Source organism: Lolium rigidum, chromosome 2 (assembly GCF_022539505.1).
Source record: "Lolium rigidum isolate FL_2022 chromosome 2, APGP_CSIRO_Lrig_0.1, whole genome shotgun sequence".
NCBI lineage: Eukaryota > Viridiplantae > Streptophyta > Magnoliopsida > Poales > Poaceae > Lolium > Lolium rigidum.
This window is the reverse complement of record NC_061509.1, coordinates 179,959,361-179,979,798: the sequence shown is the minus strand read 5'-3', so window position 1 is coordinate 179,979,798 and position 20,438 is coordinate 179,959,361. Positions and strand designations below refer to the sequence as shown.

Genomic DNA, 20,438 nt, shown 5'->3' with positions numbered 1-20,438 from the left:
CATCTGCATCTCCACTCAACAATACACCAAGCTGAGGCCACCAGAAAAAGGGAAAAATGGCAGCAGCGAAGCGCGGAGTCTTTCTAGCACGCAATATCCGTCGTGTGTAGCTTAATGCAACCATCAGTCGACCCATACACAAACGGTGGAGCCTAATAATAATGGAGAGTTAGCTATTGAGAATAAATAACGATAATCACAAAAGGGGTGGTGGCGCAGTTGGCTAGCGCGTAGGTCTCATAGCTAAATTGAGTTATCCTGAGGTCGAGAGTTCGAGCCTCTCTCACCCCATCTTTTGTCTCTATCGCGCAATGCGCTTCCACTTTCTTTTTTTGGGAGAAAAAGTCAGGCTCTGGAGTGATCTGGACTGATAACCCAACGTTGTCAGATGGGCTTGAGGAATGCGGCAGAGAAGTTAGACTAGACCGGCCCGTCCGCGTTTCTCTTAGCCGAAGCTACTACTACGCATGGTTGGAGGATTATTAACACCCGCACGCGTGCGGTAGTTTTCGGGCCACGGCCCAAGTAAATTCTCAGTCCGGTTTTTCGTTTTTTTTTGGTTTCTTTCGGGTCTTTCTGGCTCTGTCAGTTTTCTTTGGGTGTTTGTTGTTTCCTTCGGCTCTGCTATTTCTTCCGGCTTTTCTTTTCTTTTTCTGATTTTTCTGTTTCTTTCTTTTGGGTTTTAAACAAATTTTAAATTCAACCAACTTTTAAATTTAAGAAAATTTGAAATTCGAGCAAATTTGAAATTTGAGCTAATTTTAAAGTTTAGCCAAATAAAAAAATTAGCAAATTTCAAAGTTAAGAAAATTTTGAATGTGAGCACATTTCAAATCTGAGCAATTTTCAACTTTGAATTTTTTATTTTAAATCATTTTTTATTTTGAAGATTTTGAAATTTAGTTTGAATTCCAAAAAATATTCGAATTCAAATTTTGTTCATACTATTTTTTGTTCAAAATCAAATTTTGTTCATGCTATTTTTTCCCAAATTCGAAATTTGCTAAAATTCAAATATTGTTCAGGTTTATTTTATTTTTAAAATTAAAATTTTAAAATGGGTCGGGAAGCGATTGAGGGTGTGATTTGAATTTGGGTCACCGCCGACTGCACAGGTGTAGCAACCACTAGACTAGATACCAAATGATGTGAAATGAGAAAAAGAAAGGTACTTCTTTTTAATCGAAAGAATAACTAATGGGCCGCTCCCACGCCGGATTGCTTTCACGCGATGCCTACAAACGCACGCTAATGAGCGGGAAGTAAATGTCAGTATCTTGCTCCTTTACAAATTAGGCCGCTCCCACAATGGAAAAAAACAAAATCAGGATGGAATGTGAAACCCCAAATGACGCTCGAGCAGCCTGTTTTTTTTCCAAAATTCGAATTTCATATTTTATTTAAAAATCTGAAAAAAATCTAGATGTATCTCAAGATGAAATACATTATATTCTGCGCTGCACAAAGCTGACAAAACCTGCCAAACTGTTCCACATTTTTATCAATTTTGCAAGGCCTAGAATATAGAGTCCTTCGAATTCTTTATTTTTTGTGTAGAATACATCTTTGTCTATAGCTAGGATTTTGTAAAAGAATTTTTGAAATGCCATTTTTCATTTAAATAAAGGCTCCATGAAGGCCAGCTCCAAGAGGTAGATTAAAAATAATGTATTGTGGATGTTGTGATGGTGGATGTAAATATTATGGCGTTGCTCGACATATTAAGTGTACTTCTAAACTCCTTTAGATGTTAGGGCATCTCCAGCGGCGCGACGTATTTCGGACGCCCAAAAGTGGTCGCGAGCGTCCGTTTGCGTTGCCCAGCGGACATATTTTGTCCGCGTGTCCGTTTGCGTCTGTGTGTGCTCCCACCGGGGCGACCCATTTTTTGAATTGCAACATAGTTAAAAACATTCAAAGTAGTACATAAAAATGCATAAAAACTATACAAAGTAGATCTATAGGCCTAGACTACTTGCTTCCTGATGGGCCGGCACCGTCGTTGCGTCGCTCCGTCGCCTGCTTCTCCGCCGCCTCCCGCGCGGCCGCTATGGCTCGGTACGCCGCCGCGTCCTGGCTCAGTGTCTGCTCCAGCCTCGCGTTGGCGGTGTCGTCCTTGAGCGTCTCGAAAGACTCGACGATGGCCCTCTGCTCCGCCGCCCTCTCCTCCGGCGTCGGCGCATCAGGGTCATCGGAGGACCAAGATATCTCCGAGTCGGAGTCCTTCGCCGCAGCCGGCGGCCGCCGATCCGTGCTGTTCCAACTCGGCGTCCAACACCGCGTGGCCCGCCAGCTCCTCCTCTGCTTCCTGCGCCGCGAGTGCCAGGGTCGCGGCGTCCCTGACCGGGTGGAGGAGGTCGGTGCTGTCTTCGGAGTCGAACTCCTCGGAGGAGCTCGAGGCCGGAGGAGGTGGAGTGGGAGGTGAAGGTGGAGGTGGAGGCGCGGCAGCCTGGCCGCGTCCGGCGCTGCTCATGGTGGATCTGCTGGAGGCTGAGAGGAAGCGGCTACGTCAACGGCGGCTAGGGTTTAGTGGGGAGGAGATGAGATGCTCGCGCCCCTGTATATATAGGTCGGAGGCAGGGCGACGGCCGCGTCACGCGTGGCTTCGCCATTACTACGTGCGCAGAGGTAGGCGACGGCCGCGCGCAACGCGAGGCATCGCCATTTACGCGGCCACAGACTGCCGAAGCGACGCCTCGCTGCCAGTACTAGCGGAGAAGACGCATCGACGCTGAGTCACTGCCAGGCGGGCCCGACGAAACGTCCGCCAGACGCGAGCAGACACTTTCCGCGTCCGCCGAGCGTCCGCCAGAGACGCATCCCAGGCGCGTATTTGGGCCAGGTTTGCGTCTCCGCGGACTGCCCGATCACTTTGCGTCGCCCGCCTGGAGGTGGTGCCAGACGCATTTCCGGTCACGGCGGACGAAAAACGCCACTGGAGATGCCCTTAGGCGTATTCCTTTAGATGTTGTGGTGTTGTTCGATATGTGTTAAGTGAACTTCCCATCGACTGATGCTCCTGATGATGTTTCCGACTTGTCCCTAATAAATTATATATGTTCATGAAAGATTCTTATGCTCAATATGATGACATATTTGAATGTTGGACGTGATGCCAACTTGTTACGACGACGAGGACGACATTGGCGGTGGCGATGCGCCGCTCGCTCACCAAGGAGGAGGCATCGGAGATGGCCATCGCGCAAAGCGAGCTTGAGGAGCTCGCTCACTGGATTGGCCTCGCCGTCTAGCTGCGTGAGTCCGCGCTGCCGCACAACAAAGCATCAAGGCGCATGACAAAGATTTCCCTCATGGCAGAGAAACGAACGCACGACAGAGAAATCAACGCACGGCAAAAGCTTTGCCGTGCAGTATAGGCGAGGCGCACGGCAACAACGGTGTTGCTATCTTAGGCATTGTCGTGCGGCCTCACACGGCAAAGGCTTTGTTGTGCGTATATGCCCCTTTCCCGTGCAAATCGTTGCACGACAAAGCAAGGTTCTCCCGTAGTGACCCCTCCGTTGACCCCCTTTCACAACCACCTGTGTGCGCCACCAACTTCTCCCGCGATAGCATCATTGTCAGTGCCATCGACATGCCCCCTCTTGCACCGACACCTTCGCCCGCACAGGGCACCTTGTACTGGTCGTGGCCGTGGGTGCCTCCGGTGCTTGTCGTCATCGAGTACGACGACGGGGACTCAATGGCGTCAGCAACCCAAATTAAACCTAGGGTTTTAATTTTTACCTATTTTTTTCTTTTTTCACACTATGTAATATAATTTTATCAATAAAAATATTACTACACAAAAGATTTGCGTCAAACCGCTGAGCAACCCGCGACCCAAACAAACACACAAGGTCAGGCAGCAATTGTCCACGGCTCGTCCCAAACGAACGAAAAGGAAAACTTTTCGTCGGGCCGCTGGAGATACTCTAATCATCCAATTCGATTGCAGTATGTAACAGTAGCTGTGATGCCCCTTTCGTGCTCCGCCTAGCCGAGCTGTCTCTGCATGTACTCCGACATGGCACCACCATTATTGGCGAATCACTGGTTTTTCCCTTGAGCTCTTTGAGCCCATCCAAGCAGTCAGGTCAGCCACCAAATTAAAGGACATACGTACATAGCACACACGGATCGACAATGCATGGTCCCGTGCTGAGCCATGCCAAATTCACATTGGCGCCTTGCCACAAGACGGCGCTGCATAATGCATGCATATGTGGACGTACCTCGCGTGTGTTCTAGCTAGGATACAACAGTATTTTTTAGAACGAGTTGTGCTTTCACGTGCACGTACCTCTGAGTGGTGACTGGTATAGTGGTATATGTATTTATAGCATAGGAACACTGCTTTAAGTAGGGTGCGTTGGTTTGGCCATTCTGCCCAACCGTTTCCTCCCCGGTTGAAGATTCATCCCGTGATCCAGCAATACAGGGGAGATAGCCTTTGGCAGGGTAGGGCGATTTACACAAAAATAACCCAAAGTGAAAGAAAAGCACAGACTGACCCTCCGGCGAAACTATTTCACCAATCTAACCCTTTTGTGTGGCGCCCCTCCCAGGGGCGCCACACATGCCCATGTGGCTCCCTCTCGCCGGCGCCACCGACCCAGCCCGACGTGGCGCCATCGACGCCGAGCCGGTGCGCCCATCCGACGTGGCAGCATGTGTGGCGCCCATCCCAACGGCGCCACACATGCACTTGTAATCCCCCAAAACATACCGTAAGACAAATCCTCCGGGACTTAGCCGTTTTGCGAGGCTCGATGTGTGGCGCCGATGCCACGGGCGCCACACTAGCATGTGTGGCGCCGATGCCACGGGCGCCACACATAGAGGCTTGCGAAACGGCTAGGGACTTATCGTCCGAAGCCCCCGGATGTTTTCGACCCAATAGTTGATATAGGCTGGCATGTGTGGCGCCGATGCCGTGGGCGCCACACAGTGCGGTGTGGCGCCACCGTGAAGGGCGCCACACACCGACTTGTGTTAAAAACCCGAAAAATCCTACCAAACTCCAACAGCTTACGAGTACAACATTGGACACAACAAGTAGCAATTTCATGACATACACATATAACACTTCATAGGTCACATTGTAGCACGTAGATTCAAACAACAAGTAGCATTACGTGACCATGGTTCGAAATGACATAGGGTTCACAAATCGATACTTATGAAGATATAGTTCACAACAACACGGAGCACATCCTAGTGTCGTCCTCGACGTGTCGTCCTCACGGGCCGCTTCCGGACGGCCATCCTCTTCGTCCGCTGCCTTGGCCGCTCCTCGCTGCCGCTCCCGCCGCTCGCTGCTCCCGCTCGCTCCTCGCTCCTCCTCCTCCTCCTCCTCCTCCTCCTCCTCCTCCTCCGAAGAGAACGGCTCGTCGTTCCTCATCCTCGACATAGCCGATCTCCGCGGCGGCCCGTCATCCTCCTCGGTGACAACCTTCTTTCCTCGGTTGACATAATCTTCCGGAGTGTACCGGTTTGGAGCCTTGCCCCTTGGCTTCAACCGGTAAGCCGACCGTTGCTTGGAGGTACGCTTCGGAAGTACGCCTTGACTCGGAATTAGGTCGTCCTCGGGAGGAATCTGCACAAACATGAACACATGAGATTACAAAAGTTGAAATTAGTAAGAACATGTTTCACAGCAACAAAATAGTCCATACATGTTCTTCGGAAGAGGAGGATGTAGGGATTTCGCCTTCGCGGCAACCTAGCAAGTTCGCTAACCGCCGCATCTTTCGTGCAGTGTTCTGCGTCATGGAACTCACGGTTACAAAGCCACCAGAACATAATTGCGTACATTCAAAGTTGGTGATCATACCTTAACGAAATTCCGCAACGGTCCGACAGGCTTTTCATCTGTGTGGCTCTGCTCCCACACAACCTCGCACTCCTCAGCTGTTTTCTGGATCTCCTCCCGCTGTGACAAACATAGCATACACAATTTAAGCGAGCACATGGCAATCTAGATGATGTACTAGTTAGTGAGAGAATCCATTACCACGAAGTTCAGCTCGGAAGCTATAGAAGTCGATCTCCTCTGCGAGCAAAAGTGTCGTGCTGGCTTTGCCCAACCTCATCGAACCGGATGGGGTCGTCCAAGATCTCTTCACGATACGCGCGCTTCACTAACTCGATACGCGTGTTCCGATGGAACCACTCGAGGTAGTTGTTGAAAGCGGTGAAGTCGTGAGGCACAATCCGCTCGGGGCCAGCATTCCGTGCCGCTTCCAAGCGATGTTGGAACGCCGTGATGTGGCCGCTATGATGGACTGGCCAATTTGTGATCTTCCTCCGCCGCCGCCTATCAAGCCTCGCAAGAATCAACAAGTTAGTTTGTACCTCTTCTATCAAGAATCTTCCATCGCATGATTCCGAAGTTTACCCGTGAAGCGCCTTGTCCGTGTCTTGCCACACCGGTGGGCACTCCGATACAGCCCAAACTCGTCTCATCACTCTTTGCGGCCGGTGGTGTTCAACAAGCCACATGCATATGAGTGGGCAGCGCATACGCCGTAACCGCGCCTCCTCCGTGCACTTGGGGTTTAGGTCGGTCATCGCCGCGCCAATACGGTAGTAGCTACCATATGGCTCCCATTCCACCCGCAGCATACAATTATTTAGTAGATGCCAGTAGAATCAATCAAAACTAGGATTGCAACTCCGCAGGTGATCGGTTACCTGCTCAGCAGTAAGAGTGTCCAACTCCGCAGTGTACCGCCCGTACATGATCATTGGATCGCTCGTCATCTCCGAGACATTGTGCCAAAGGTATGCCCAAGTGGGCTCCCGATCGGAAAGTGAGGGAAATGAGGCCATGGCGTCTCGTTGAGTACCCCGGGATGCCCAACCGATAGGCGGTCCCGGCTCCATACGGAAAGTAGGAGCATGCATCCACCAATACCGCCGCTACCCGTCTTGCTCCCGGTCCCGCGACAAGCTTCGTCCAACTCGCGTACATAAGATATTTGGTTACTACTTTGTGTAGCGCACTACTATAGGAAAATAGTACATAGAACAAATCATCACCCGCCGGTAGAGGTAGGCAAGTGCCGCCGTTCCCCAACTCCACCGGGCGTCCAACACCGTAAGCGCCTTCGCCCAACACCAATGGGCCAGCTTACCCCCACCGTCGGGAAAGAGAGTCCCGGAAATCATGTACCATAAGTACACGCGGGCGTACGTCCTCCGAGTGTCCTCGTCGGCCTCTATGGGGCATTCCGCAAAGTTAGTTCCGATCCAAGTGAAAGACGCGCCGGCGGGAACTCTCTCCTTTGGATTTTCCGGCGGCGGAGGAGCCCCGCCAATAAGCCCCACCATCCGCCGGCGCCACCCATCGAAGGCTCGTGTTCATACACGGTGGCTCGCCCCGAATAGGTAGTGCAAGGATCATGGAAACATCCCGCGAGTAGGGGCCATCTCGCCGGCCCTCAAGTGGAAGGTGTGAGTCTCCGGCCTCCACCTGGTCGACAAGGGCGGTGAGTGCCGAGGGGTTCATGTGTGGCCCCCACGGCTTACAAGGGATATGAACGGCATAAGACCGATAGGCCGGATGAACTCCGTGTACCTCTCGTCATAAGGTATATCCGGTGTGCCATGGTAACGAATCTTCAAAGGGTGAAGATCCGTTCCCTCTCCGTCATATGAACAGCCCGGTGCTCCTCGTCGTACTCTTCATCCAGAAGCCACACCATCCTACATGTATGAGCAACACATACAACATATTATGAGCAATTCATACCAAATATGAGCAACACATACAACATATTATGAGCCATTCATACCAAATATGAGCAACACATACATGAGAATATATCCAAATAAGCCATCACACATACATTCCTAACAAATATGAGTTATTCCATCAAGAATACATGAGAATATATCTAACTTTCGAATCACATATACATCACACATACATGAGAGTTCATATCCAAATACATCACACATATGAATTTCGTAAGACATACCATTCCTAGGCACATAATAGACATATGTAAGACAATAGAATGCATTTGCTAAGCTCCAATTTTGCCTTTCACCACATACATACATAAGGATTTCAACACATACATGTAAAATTTCATTCAACACATCTAGGGTTCCTACATATCTAGGGTTCCTACATATCTAGGGTTCCTACATATCTAGGGTTCCTACACATACACATTCAACACATACATAGCCATTTCAAATCTAGTTTCCATGTCTAGGGTTCATGTGCAAATCTAGCAAGATCTATGAAATTAGTGGATGAATGTGAGGGATTCGAAGGGGATTACCTTGAGGAATGGATGGGGAAGAGATTGGCCGGTCGGATCCGATGAATTTGTGGCCGATTTGTTGGGGGAGAGAGAGAGAGAGGAGGAGGAACCGCCGGCCGCCTTGGGGAGAGAGGAGGGAGGAGAAGAAACGAGAGAAGAAGAAGATGGTCGGGCCGGGGCGGGCGCGGGCGCCACACTTAAGTGGATGTGTGGCGCCGTGGCATCGGCGCCACACATGCTAGTGTGGCGCCCGTGGCATCGGCGCCACACATCGAGCCTCGCAAAACGGCTAAGTCCCGGAGAATTTGTCTTACAGTATGTTTTGGGGGATTACGAGTGCATGTGTGGCGCCGTTGGGAGGGCGCCACACATGCTCGCCACGTCGGATGGGCGCACCGGCTCGGCGTCGATGGCGCCACGTCGAGCTGGGTCGGTGCCGCCGGCAGGAGGGGAGCCACATGGGCATGTGTGGCGCCCCTGGGAGGGGCGCCACACAAAAGGGTTAGATTGGTGAAATAGTTTCGCCGGAGGGTCAGTCTGTGCTTTTCTTCCACTTTTGGGTTATTTTTGTGTAAATCGCAGGGTAGATCTTCTGCTCAGCTTGCTAGCAGGAGTATATGCAATTCCTATGGTGTGGGCCCACTATCATGAAGTGCAAATAATACAGTCGCAAAGGGGACAAAGATCCAAGGCGCATGTTACGAGCTCGGGCCAGTAGTTTCTTTGTCTCGTGCGGTGGTTCAGATCCCAGTACGATCTTTGGAGCTGGGATTTTCTAAAATAATAATCAAAGTTTTTATTTGAAGTTCTAGGAACAGTTAAATAAATTCTGTTATACATACAAATTGAAATGTGCTTGAAATACCTTATAAATATTTATGAAAAAAGTAGGCACTACTTCAAAAAGATGTCAGCTACAATAATGTTTTTTTCATAATAAATCCACATGTTTGTATTTTTTGCGTACTCTCAAATCAACATATTTTTCATGAAACTTTATGCGTGTGCAGTGAACATCCTAGATATGCGTGTGAAAAAACTTTCAGAAATTTTTGTACCCCAAGATGTACGTTTTCAAAAATAATACTCCCTCCGTTCCTTTCTATAGTGCCTATAGATTTTTGACATTTGTTTCAGAATGTAAGGTTTTAGCTTAGCTTTTTTTCAATAACCCCCTCCCTGTTGAGCTCCCAAATCGTTCAGCTCCCAAATTTATTATGGTAAGTTAGGAATATATGGATTTTCCAATTTTTACGTCGATCTCAAATCGTTTAGCTAGAGGTCTTGTGTAAAAAATACTCTTGCGCTAATTTCCGTGCCAAAAAACAATAGGCACTATAGAATGGAACAGAGGGAGTAGTAAAAAAGAGGCTCCAAGGAGCTGGAAACGACCTACTTAGGTTTTCCGCCTTGTCACTCTTTGCTACTGTGGGGACTCGACAATAAATGATTAAACTCTCTTTGTTCTGATGTATCGGACGTGCTGGATTTTCCAAAGTCGCATACACGCAGTTAATTTTGACCGCAGATCTAACATGAAATATGACATACATGTTGTTTGTAAAAGGACACGTGCATGCATGTTATTTGTAAGAAAAATAAAATGATAAAACGCATAATATATATGATGTGATGAGTGGTTGACAGGATGACCGCTGATAAGCCGTCGACGATACCATAGCACGGCACACTAAGTCCCATTTCCCACTTTAGAAATAGAACTTTGACAATAGCTAGGTATTCAAAATAGAAAGATAGAAAGAAAAGTTTAAAAAAATAGGGACAGAACCAGGGCTTGCTTGTGCAGGTTCACATACTCTTGCCAACAAACCAACAGCTATTTTGTGTCAACATTTGGATTAGATTTTATAGAATGTAAACGAAAATGATAGCTGTATCATATGATTTGAAAAGTTTGACAATTTTTTTGGGTATTCACCTGCATACCCATTGACATAGGCATCCCCAATGAGTTTGCCAAAGATGGTACCCGGGGTTTACTGAAGGCCCACGACCCGAAGGATAAGAAGAATTCGGAAGCCCAACTTGCTAGTTAAGGAAAGCTAGAGTTGTATTAGGAGAGAACACTTGTAATATTACGGGAGGAGTTAGAAACCTTCCCGGACTTTGTAACTTGTACATCACGAATCCCTCGGCTTCACCTCCTATATAAGGGGGAGTCGAGGGACAAAGAAAGCATCAATTCATTGTCTCACAAACCCTAGTTTTCATATCGTCGAGTACTTTTCGGCTGAAACCTTCGAGATCTACTTGTCCTCTACTTCTAACTAAAACCCTAGTCTACAACCCGTAGGCATTGACAAGTTAATCCCTTATCAATTGGCGCCGTCTGTGGGAATTAGAGGCGTCAAGGATCTGATCTCGATGGCACGTTCAAGATCGTCGACTTCGTCAACAGCAAGCAACGCGATGGATCGAGGTAAACAGATCGCAACTGGTCCTATCGATTTTGTTCCTCACCCGCCCTCCTGTTTGGATGCATATGCGTATCTGGAGGAGCCTATGGAGATGACGTTCGGAAGGTTCCACTTTCGCGTCGAGAAGGAAGGAGCGTATCGTCTCGAAATTCCGATCGCGTCGGGATTATCGGCAGTCGATTCCGATTTTTCGAACTCAACATCATCAATCGAGTCAGACGAAGAGGAGACTTCATCGCCACGCTTCATCAGCACCAGGGCAAGCGAAAAGCTCGCCAAGATCTTCAGCGACATGTCCTTCCAGTCGTCTGCGGACTCAGATATAAGCGATGACTCGAATAGCTTCGACAACTTTAACTTCATCGACAGATCCACTACCGTTGGCAAGGTCTTCACCAATCTCTATGATGGTGTCACCAAACCCAACATGGTTAAGTATCCAAAATATCATCAGATCTATGCAATCGGAGATCCGAGTCGCCCACAAGAGGAGACATCAGAGAATTTCGACGAGGCAGGGAATCCATATGTCGATCCTGCAGATCTCATGAGAGGTCTAGGAACAAAATATATTGGACCAGGGACACGAGAGATGGTGCGATTTCCACAAGAAGTGTGGGATCGAGTCGCAAGAGCTATTAATGGTACAGAGCCAATGACCGGAACGGCGACACCTGAGGAGTTACAAGCATACCAGTATAGGCTTGCACGTACCAGGCGGGAGCTCGAGAAGCAGAAAATCGAGTTGGATAGAAGGCAGGAAGCAGCCTCCGCATCAAGCAGGCGAAGGGCGGAGTTAAGTCGACATTCAGGAACTTCGGGAGATAGCCACATGGAAGCTCGGAACAGAGCAAGATCAAGGCTGCAAAACATACCTGAGGCAGAAAGAGAGCACTTGGTTCAAAACCTCGACATGTCTTTTATGTCGATAGACACGAGAGGGAACATTATCCCTAAAACACCGGAAGCTGGGTATATGGCGACACAAGCCTTTATCCTTGCATCCAGGCCACCTCCCGGAGACCCAAGAGAGGCATTGTATAATATGACCATGGCAGGTGTTGGGGCCATGGGAACGGCATTTGCAGCAACACCTCCCGAAGGAACAACAAGGCAAAATAGTCCACGGCCTGGGGCAGCAGCACCAGTTCCCGAGAGAACAAGTGGAGCAAGAGACACAGCAGCGCAAGCAAGGGTGGACAGAGCACGACAAAATAGAAGGGAACATCGGCACTCCCCAGAGCTAGATGACGAGGATATGTGTGGGCTGCCGTTCTTCACAAGGAGGGTCCGAAAAACTCAAGTTCCTTCGGGGTTCAAATTGCCCGATAACTTCAAAAAATTCGACGGCCTGCAAGATCCAGAGGTGGAATATCATTAAAAACTCGGCAGAGAATATATCTGACGAGAGAGCGATAGATGCGTTTGTCGCAGGAATCAGGCGGGGAGATTTTGTCGAGGACTTGGGAAGAACTAACCCAAAGACAGTATCCGCATTGATGGAGATAGCAAACAGATGAGCAGATGGAGAAGATGATGTTCACAACAAACGGCATACGTCACCAGAGGAGGACCGCGGTCGAAATTATCAAAATAGGCGACGATATCCTCGGCAGTACTCGAGCTATGATGCTCCTGGACAAATTTCGGCTGGCTTTCGAGCAAGCGCTGGAGGAAATAATAGGGATGACTATCAAAGGAGCAACGAGCAGCGAGGCGACAATAGAGATGACTCCCGAAACAACAGGCAAAATAATGGACCAAGGTTCCAGAGACCTTTTGTGTCCCCCGAGGAGATGATGAACGGGCCGTGTCAGATGCATTTCTATCTCGACAACAACGGAAAGAGACAGTCAGGACACTTGCAAAAGGATTGCCGAAATTTTCAGGCAATGTTAAGGTGGGCAGGGCACGCCAATGCCCAGGCAACAAATAGAAACCTTCAAGGGCCCAGGAGTGAGATCCACTTGCCACCTCCTCCCGCAATTACGGATGAAAATCGACACCAGCTCAGAATAGCGGCAGCACCTGCACCACCACCTTACGTTGATCCCAATTCCAACGGAGCAGTCTCGGTGATTCAGAAAGGCAGGCCATCCAATAGAGCTCAGAAAGTAATCTCGCGACAGGTGTTCATGGCAGAGAAGATGCCTCCACCAACGGTTGAGTACATTAATTCGTCAGGGCAAGACATTGGCTTCACAATAGCGGATCATCCACAGCAAGTTCCTCGACCAGGGCAGTCAACACTTATCTTACCAGCAGTAATTGCAGGATTCGACGTATCTCGAGTATTCATAGATGGAGGCAGCAGTTTAAACCTTATGTACGCAGATACACTAAGGAAGATGAACATATCTCTAGCAAATCTGAAACCAACCGACACACGCTTCCATGGAATCACGCCAGAGAAGCTGAGTTATCCGTTGGGGAAGATAAATCTCGACGTTCAGTTCGGGACCCGAGAGAATTACATAATAGAAAGGCTGGAGTTTGAAGTCGTGGATTTCCCGTCGCAGTATCACGCTTTGTTGGGACGGCCAGCATATGCCAGGTTTATGGCGGTACCACATTATACATACTTGCTATGGAGGATGCCAGGACCTAAGGGACCAATTACAGTTAAAGGAAGCTTCGCGTTAGCCGATAAATGTGACAAGGATTTTCATCGACTGTCAGAAACCTTCGGGATGCAAGCAGAGTACATGGCGTCAAGGCTCACGACTGATTATGATATGCTGCCAGATGTAGGAAGGTCTAACAAAGAATCAACCTTTAATACTGAGAAAAATTCTAAGGAGGTGCAGATTCACCCGACAGATCCAAAGAAGACGACGTCCATTGCGACAGACATGGACCTCGCATAGGAAAGCGCGCTCGTCGAGTTCCTCCGTGAGCACTGGAAAATCTTCGCATGGTGTCCAGCTGACATGCCAGGAGTACCCAGGGAACTTGCCGAGCACCACCTAAACTTGGATCCATTAGCGAGACCAATAAAACAACCTTTGCGGCGTTTTTCGGAGCCAAATCGCAAAGCTATGCTATCAGAGATTGATCGACTAAGAGAAGCTGGTTTCATCAAGGAGTTGCATACATAGGCCACCTGGGTCGCAAACCCAGTGTTGGTTCCAAAGAAAAACACTAAAATCCTTCGCATGTGTGTCGACTTTACGTGTCTCAACAAACATTGTCCAAAGGATCACTTTCCCCTCCCGAGGATCGATCAAATTATCGACTCCACGGCAGGATGTGAACGTCTTTCCTTCCTGGATGCATATTCTGGTTATAACCAAATCAGATTGAAAGAAGAAGACGAGGTCAAAACAGCGTTCATCACACCTTATGGCGTATTTTGCTATAGAACAATGCCTTTTGGTCTGAAAAACGCGGGAGCAACATATCAGAGGATGATGCAGAAGTGCCTAGCAACACAGATTGGCAAAAACGTACAAGTATACATTGATGATGTCGTCATAACGTCAAAAAAGGGGGCAACACTAATCGAGGACCTGAAGGAAACTTTCGATAACCTCGACAAGTTTTGCCTCAAGCTGAACCCAACGAAGTGTTCTTTCGGCGTCCCTGCAGGAGAACTTCTCGGGTTCCTAGTATCAGCGAGAGGGATTGAAGCTAATCCCGAAAAAATCCAAGCTATTGCAACAATAAGGAAGCCAACAAAGTTGAAAGAAATACAGCAGCTAACTGGGCGAGTCGCAGCTTTAAGCAGATTCGTCGCCAGGCTAGGAGAAAAGGCATTACCGTTCTACGCTTTAATCAAGCAAGGAGAGAAATTCCAGTGGAATGAAGAGGCAGATAGAGCCTTCGAGGATCTAAAACGCACAATTTCGACACCACCAATCTTGGTGGCGCCGAAAGAGAAGGAACCTCTCTTGTTATACATTGCAGCCACACCTCAGGTGGTCAGCACGGCGCTAGTCGTCGAAAGAGAAGAAGAAGGAAAACTTCATGGAGTGCAAATGCCGGTATATTTCATTAGTGAAGTTTTATCGCCTTCAAAACAGCGGTACCCGCAGTACCAGAAGCTAGCATATGGAGTGTTCACAACCGCAAGGAAATTGCGCCACTATTTTTCGGCACACCCGATAATAGTGGTCAATGAAGCACCTCTATCAAATATACTGAACAATCCAGAAGCTACAGGTCGTATCTCCCTTTGGGGAATATAACTTTCCCCTCAAGACATCACGTATGAAAAAAAGGAAAGCAATAAAGTCGCAAATTCTGCCAGATTTCATCGCAGAGTGGATGGAGCTGCAAAATACAAGACCCCCAGATTTATCGAGAACTTGGACTATGAACTTTGACGGGTCCAAGAGGGTAGAAGGAGCTGGTGCAGGTGTGATACTTATATCACCTGAAGGCAAAAAACTGAAGTATGTCCTACGGATGACGTTCCCAAACGCATCTAACAACGAAGCAGAATATGAAGCTCTCATACACGGGATGAAGATGGCGAAAGCTTGTGGTGCAACCCGATTAAAAATCTTTGGCGACTCACAGTTGGTGGCTCAGCAAGTCATGAACCAATGTGATGCAGTCAATGACATCATGGTGGCATACAAGGAAGTGTACAACGAGCTCGAGAAGTTATTTGATGGATGCGAAGTAAATCACATCAGCAGACTGAGCAATGACGAAGCCGATGTTCTCGCAAACATCGGGTCACAGTGCCTCGCAATTCCGCCAGGTGTGTTTGGGAAGAGATAACCGAGAGATCCACCAAACCAAAGAAGGCGCAGAAGAAGGAGAAAGAGGAGAAAACTTCGACGACTCCCAAAGAAGCACCAGAAGAAGAAGAGGACCAAGAGCTGGTGATGATGGTGCAAGTCCCATGGATGCAAGCATACATATCATATATCTTAAGGAAAGAAATACCCAACGACCCAGTTGAAGCAAGGCGAGTTATTCGACGATCAAAAGCCTTTACAGTGGTCAAAGGGGAGTTGTACAAGCGCAGTATTTCGGGCGTGCTACAATGGTGCGTCACACCCGAAGAAGGAAGAATAATCTTAAAGGATGTACACGAGGGAATATGTGGTCATCACGCGAGCAGTCGAGCCATTGCGGCCAAGGTTTTTCGGGCTGGATTTTACTGGTTGACAGCAATCGAGGACGCGAAGGAGATAGTACGAACCTACGACGCGTGCCAGAGATTCGCCGCAAACCCCACTCTCCAGCACCAGAGCTGATGCCAATACCATTGTCTTGGCCCTTTGCCCAATGGGGTCTCGATATGGTGGGAAAGTTACACAAGGCCTCGCCAGGAGGATATGAGTATATGCTTGTCACTGTCGACAAATTCACCATGTGGATAGAAGCGAAGCCAATAAATTCGCCAGATGCAGCGTCAGCAATAAAATTCGTGAAGAGCATTGTTTTTCAGTTCGGGGTACCTCATAGCATCGTCACGGACAATGGCAGTAACTTCACATCCAAGATATTCAAGGCATACTGCGCAGAAGTAGGCATCAAATTGCACTTCGCGTCAGTTGGGCACCCGCAAACCAATGGTCAAGTCGAGAAAGCCAATGGTATCATCTGCAACGGTATCAAGAAGCGCCTGGTAGGACCACTTGAAAAGGCTCGACATACTTGGCCAGAAGAGTTGCCAAGTGTTTTATGGAGTATTCGAACAACGCCAAATACGGCGACACTGGAAACTCCGTTTTTTCTGGTCCATGGAGCTGAGGCAGTTTTACCGATCGAAATAGAGCATGACTTCCCAAGAGTCACAGAATATGATGAAGAAAATTCCAGAAGAGCATTAGAGGATGATGTAGATGCACTCGATGAAGCTCGAGACGAAGTACTATCACGGGTCACCAACTACCAGCAAGACTTGAAAAACTACCACAGTCGACGACTGCGGCCAAGGTCTTTCCAGGTCGGAGATTTAGTCCTACGACTCAATCAACAGAGTACTGAAAAACTCGAGTCGCCATGGCTTGGCCCTTACATTGTCACAGAAGTAATCGAAGGAGGAGCATACAGGATCAAGGACAAGAAGACAGGGTTCCCGAGAAAAATCCCTGGAACGTGGCGCAACTCAGGCAGTTCTACGCTTAGAGTCGAAATATAGTCCTCCTTTGTAAAAATACAATGTACTGAAACGCCCGCGAGTTTTCAGACGCACTCTTTTCCTTTTCAGGGCACCGAGTGGGGCTGGAAAGGTTTTTAATGAGGCGGGCTCGCGGTGCTGCAATATAGTAAAAGATATTGGTGATATACATCTTTTTCGTCGACATGCTCGGGGGCTCATAACCCACGACAGCAAAATATATATACTCTCGCAAAATAGTAAATCCATCGAGACGAAAAAATAGCATAAGCTCCGGCCAAAGGCTCGGGGGCTTCACAATATAGATTACACTTCACAATATAGACAACTTCATTATCACAAAGAATTCGACAAAAAATATAGACATGATTTCTCGCAATATAGTACAACTCAGTCAATGCCTAATATACTATCTATGGATAGACCTTTGTTATTTGCAGCAGTCGTCGTATGTTCAGCATAGCTCCCTTTGACAAAGAATTCAGAGTCCATCCGAAGAAGTTCGTCCATCATTTCTTCGGCGACATGAGTTACAATGTCATTGATTTTGTCAATGTTACTTTTTCGCTTCGACTGTTTGGCCAGGCACTTGGAGACAATCGTCGTCAGGTCTAATTTTCGATAGAAGATATGTATCATAATCATGGCGAATCTTGCCCCAACAGACAACTGAGCTCGCACAAAGTTATGGATACGAGGAGCATCCCGAAATTTTTCCATCAGACCAAGAAGAGTGTCGGGTGTTTTGTTCCGAGGAAACATTGTCTTGTAAACCAGGGACAAGGTTCTTGTGCAGAAATCAAGGAATTCACGAACCTGACAGACGCGGTCTTGAAACCTGACAATCTGTCGGGTGCGTTCTGGAGTGGCCCAGAACAAAGAACCATGATCAAGGGAGAGGTTGACCAAGAGATTTGTCCTTGTATCTACCCTTTCATCTTCAGCAGCAGCGTCAAGAAAAGAACCTATTTGGTGACAGTACAAGAATTTCAAAAAAGGAAACAGCAGGGAAAAAGAAGAAGCTTTGGTTTGCAAAAGCATACCTGTCATATCTACACTGCCTTCATTCATCAGCTCGAGCATTAAATTCTCTCGAGTGGTCGCTTTCTCAGCTTCAGACACGGCGGCTTCCTTGGCAGTTATGGCTTCTTGAGCTTGCTGCAGTGCAACCTTCTCTTTTTCGGCTGCCTTTCGAGATTGCTCCATCATCACAAGTGTTTGTTTCTTTGCATACTGAAGCTGCTGACGAAGTTCTTCCAAGTCTTGTGCTAAATCTTTACTCGAGGAATCTCTACCAAATTCTTTGTCGATAGGCATTTTCTTCGAGCAAGAGGAAGTGGGAAAAACATCGGAAGGAGCAGGAGTTGGAGTATAGTTATCGAACGTCAACTGAAAGAAAAAGTTCGACATCAATCATCAAGCAAAATATAATTCCATTGATTTTCAGCATATTTACAAGATATTACAATGGAGATTTCCTAACAAACTAGTGGGGTAAGTGTCGCCAAAGCTACTTTGGCGACAGCATCAAAAGAGAAAAGAAATAAGAAAGAAAGGGTGGTCTACTTGACCTCCGGCTTGGATGTGCTTGGAGCAGGAGTTGGTTTAACACCAAGGAAGGAAAGGATTGGTTTTGAGGGAGGCTTGGCAGCTCTAATTAAAGAATGCCACTTCTTTGTTTCCATCTCCCCTATGTCGCCAACCTTGGTCCAGTCGACGTTTTGCTGGCTATCAGCAATCAGCGCGATGGTGCCCTCAACGCCAATCTTCAGGCCCTCTTGGCGAAGTTTGAGCCCAAGATCTTCCGGCACATTGAAGCTTTTGGCAAGAGCAACAAAAGTGTTGGGCTCCTCTTTCTTCAGGAAGAAGTAGGGGAAAAGCTTCGACAGACCTGCCTTAGCATCAACAAGGCCTTCGCGTGCTTCATCCCCATGGATTTCAAGAAGGGTCAGCGCGTCGAGAAGCTCGTCGCCTTCAGGACCATCCACTTCGTATTCTTGATGAGTTCTCCCTGAAAACAAGCAAAGGGAAGTTCGTCAATAAAAATGCTCGAAAAAACGTGAAGTAACCTGCACAAATGCACAAGAATGCAAGCACTTACTAACAAAACGTCGACTCTGCGACTGCAAGCGACTGAGGATACTTTCTTCTCGAGCAGCTTGCTCAGTTATTTTGTCGCTCAAAGCAGTTTCTGCATCGTGAAGCCTCTTCCGAAGATCTTCAACACCAGCAACATCTTCCTTGGCCTTTTCAGCATCTGCCTTGGCCTTCTTAGCATCTGCTTCAGCCTTTTTACGAGCCTTTTCACTTTGCTCCAATTTTTGAGCAAGTGCATCAGCACGTTTGTTGGTTTCCGCAAGATTTTCTACCAAAATAGTCAAAACCAGTCAAAATCACGACAATACAGGAGTAAGCAGTCATGGGCCTGGAGAAGCAGCAGAATATTACCTTCAGCTTCGTTAGCATGATCACGGTACCCGACGAATTGGGCACCGAAGCGGATGAATTCCTTAATCAAAGGCTGACGAAGAAAGATATAGAAAAGAAAGCGTCAACATAGAAAAAGCTCGACAACACAAAGCAAAAAAGAATCAAACAACAAAAAATCGATACCATCGGGAAGTACTTAGCACAAAAAAAGAGAAGGGACTTACATCATCCAGAAGAGGAGTCGTGGAGCCATCAATTGTAAGGCAGGCTCCGTGACTGATTCAACCCTCGCCCTTTTTGGCGAAGGGACAAGGAGGCTTGCAGGAGGAGTAGGTTGTTCGGTGTTTTGCTGAGGAGGCGAAGATTCTTCTCCATCAGCTTGCACTTCAGAAACAACTAAAGTACGCGACGTACTCGTTCGAGCAGTCACGTCAATAGCTTGCGCTTCTTCCTCGTCACCGCTGTAGTAAAATGGCGATAGTATAAGAAGCAAGATAGACAAAAAACATCAAGAGCAAAACAGTAAGAAGCAAGGGGTAACTTACGAGCTGACGAAGGCATCATCGTATGGGTTGAAAGCTGCCTTCTTGTCTGAAGGACCAGCTTCTTCGGCTTTGGAGGTGCCGGAATCTTCGACTTCATCCCTTTTCCTCTTCTTCCTTGGAGAAACAGCAGGAGGAAGGGAGTGTGTCGAGGCAGTGGCCTCAGACTCAGCATCTTTTTCAGAAGAAGCCGAGGATTTGTGAGAACCCGCGACTTCACTTTCAGGACGCGAGGTACCTTGGTTGTCATCATCGACAACGGTACGGTCTTCAACTTCTCCACCCTCAGGAAGAGGAGGAAGAGAAGCGAGAACGGGGTGGTTCTGAGAAAAAGAAAGAGTGTCGATAAAAAAGAAGTTATGCAAAAAAAGCTAGCAAGACAGTAGTCGATAAAATAGTAATACTCGAAGAGACAATATAGCAACTAAAGAGGAAAAATTACCTCGGGAAGGGGATTGGCGCCACTATATGGCGTAATGCGGCAAGAGGATGGAATTGGATCCTTCTTGTTGAGCGATGAGATTTTGCGGATAAGCTTTTGACACGCGTACAGCACGCGACCGTTGGGAACCCCAAGTGGAAAGTGTGATGCGTACAGCAGTAAGTTTCCCTCAGTAAGAAACCAAGGTTTATCGAACCAGTAGGAGTCAAGAAGCACGTTGAAGGTTGA

The 20,438-nt window shown here is 47.8% G+C and overlaps 1 non-coding gene across 1 annotated transcript; it reads left to right on the top strand.

Annotated features, from left to right (window-relative positions):
* Window positions 1–204: 204 nt before the first annotated feature.
* On the top strand, window positions 205–291 carry TRNAM-CAU. The gene is given in 2 exon segments: window positions 205–242; window positions 256–291. It is a non-coding gene; the product is annotated as a tRNA-Met (tRNA).
* The last annotated feature ends 20,147 nt before the right edge of the window (window positions 292–20,438 follow it).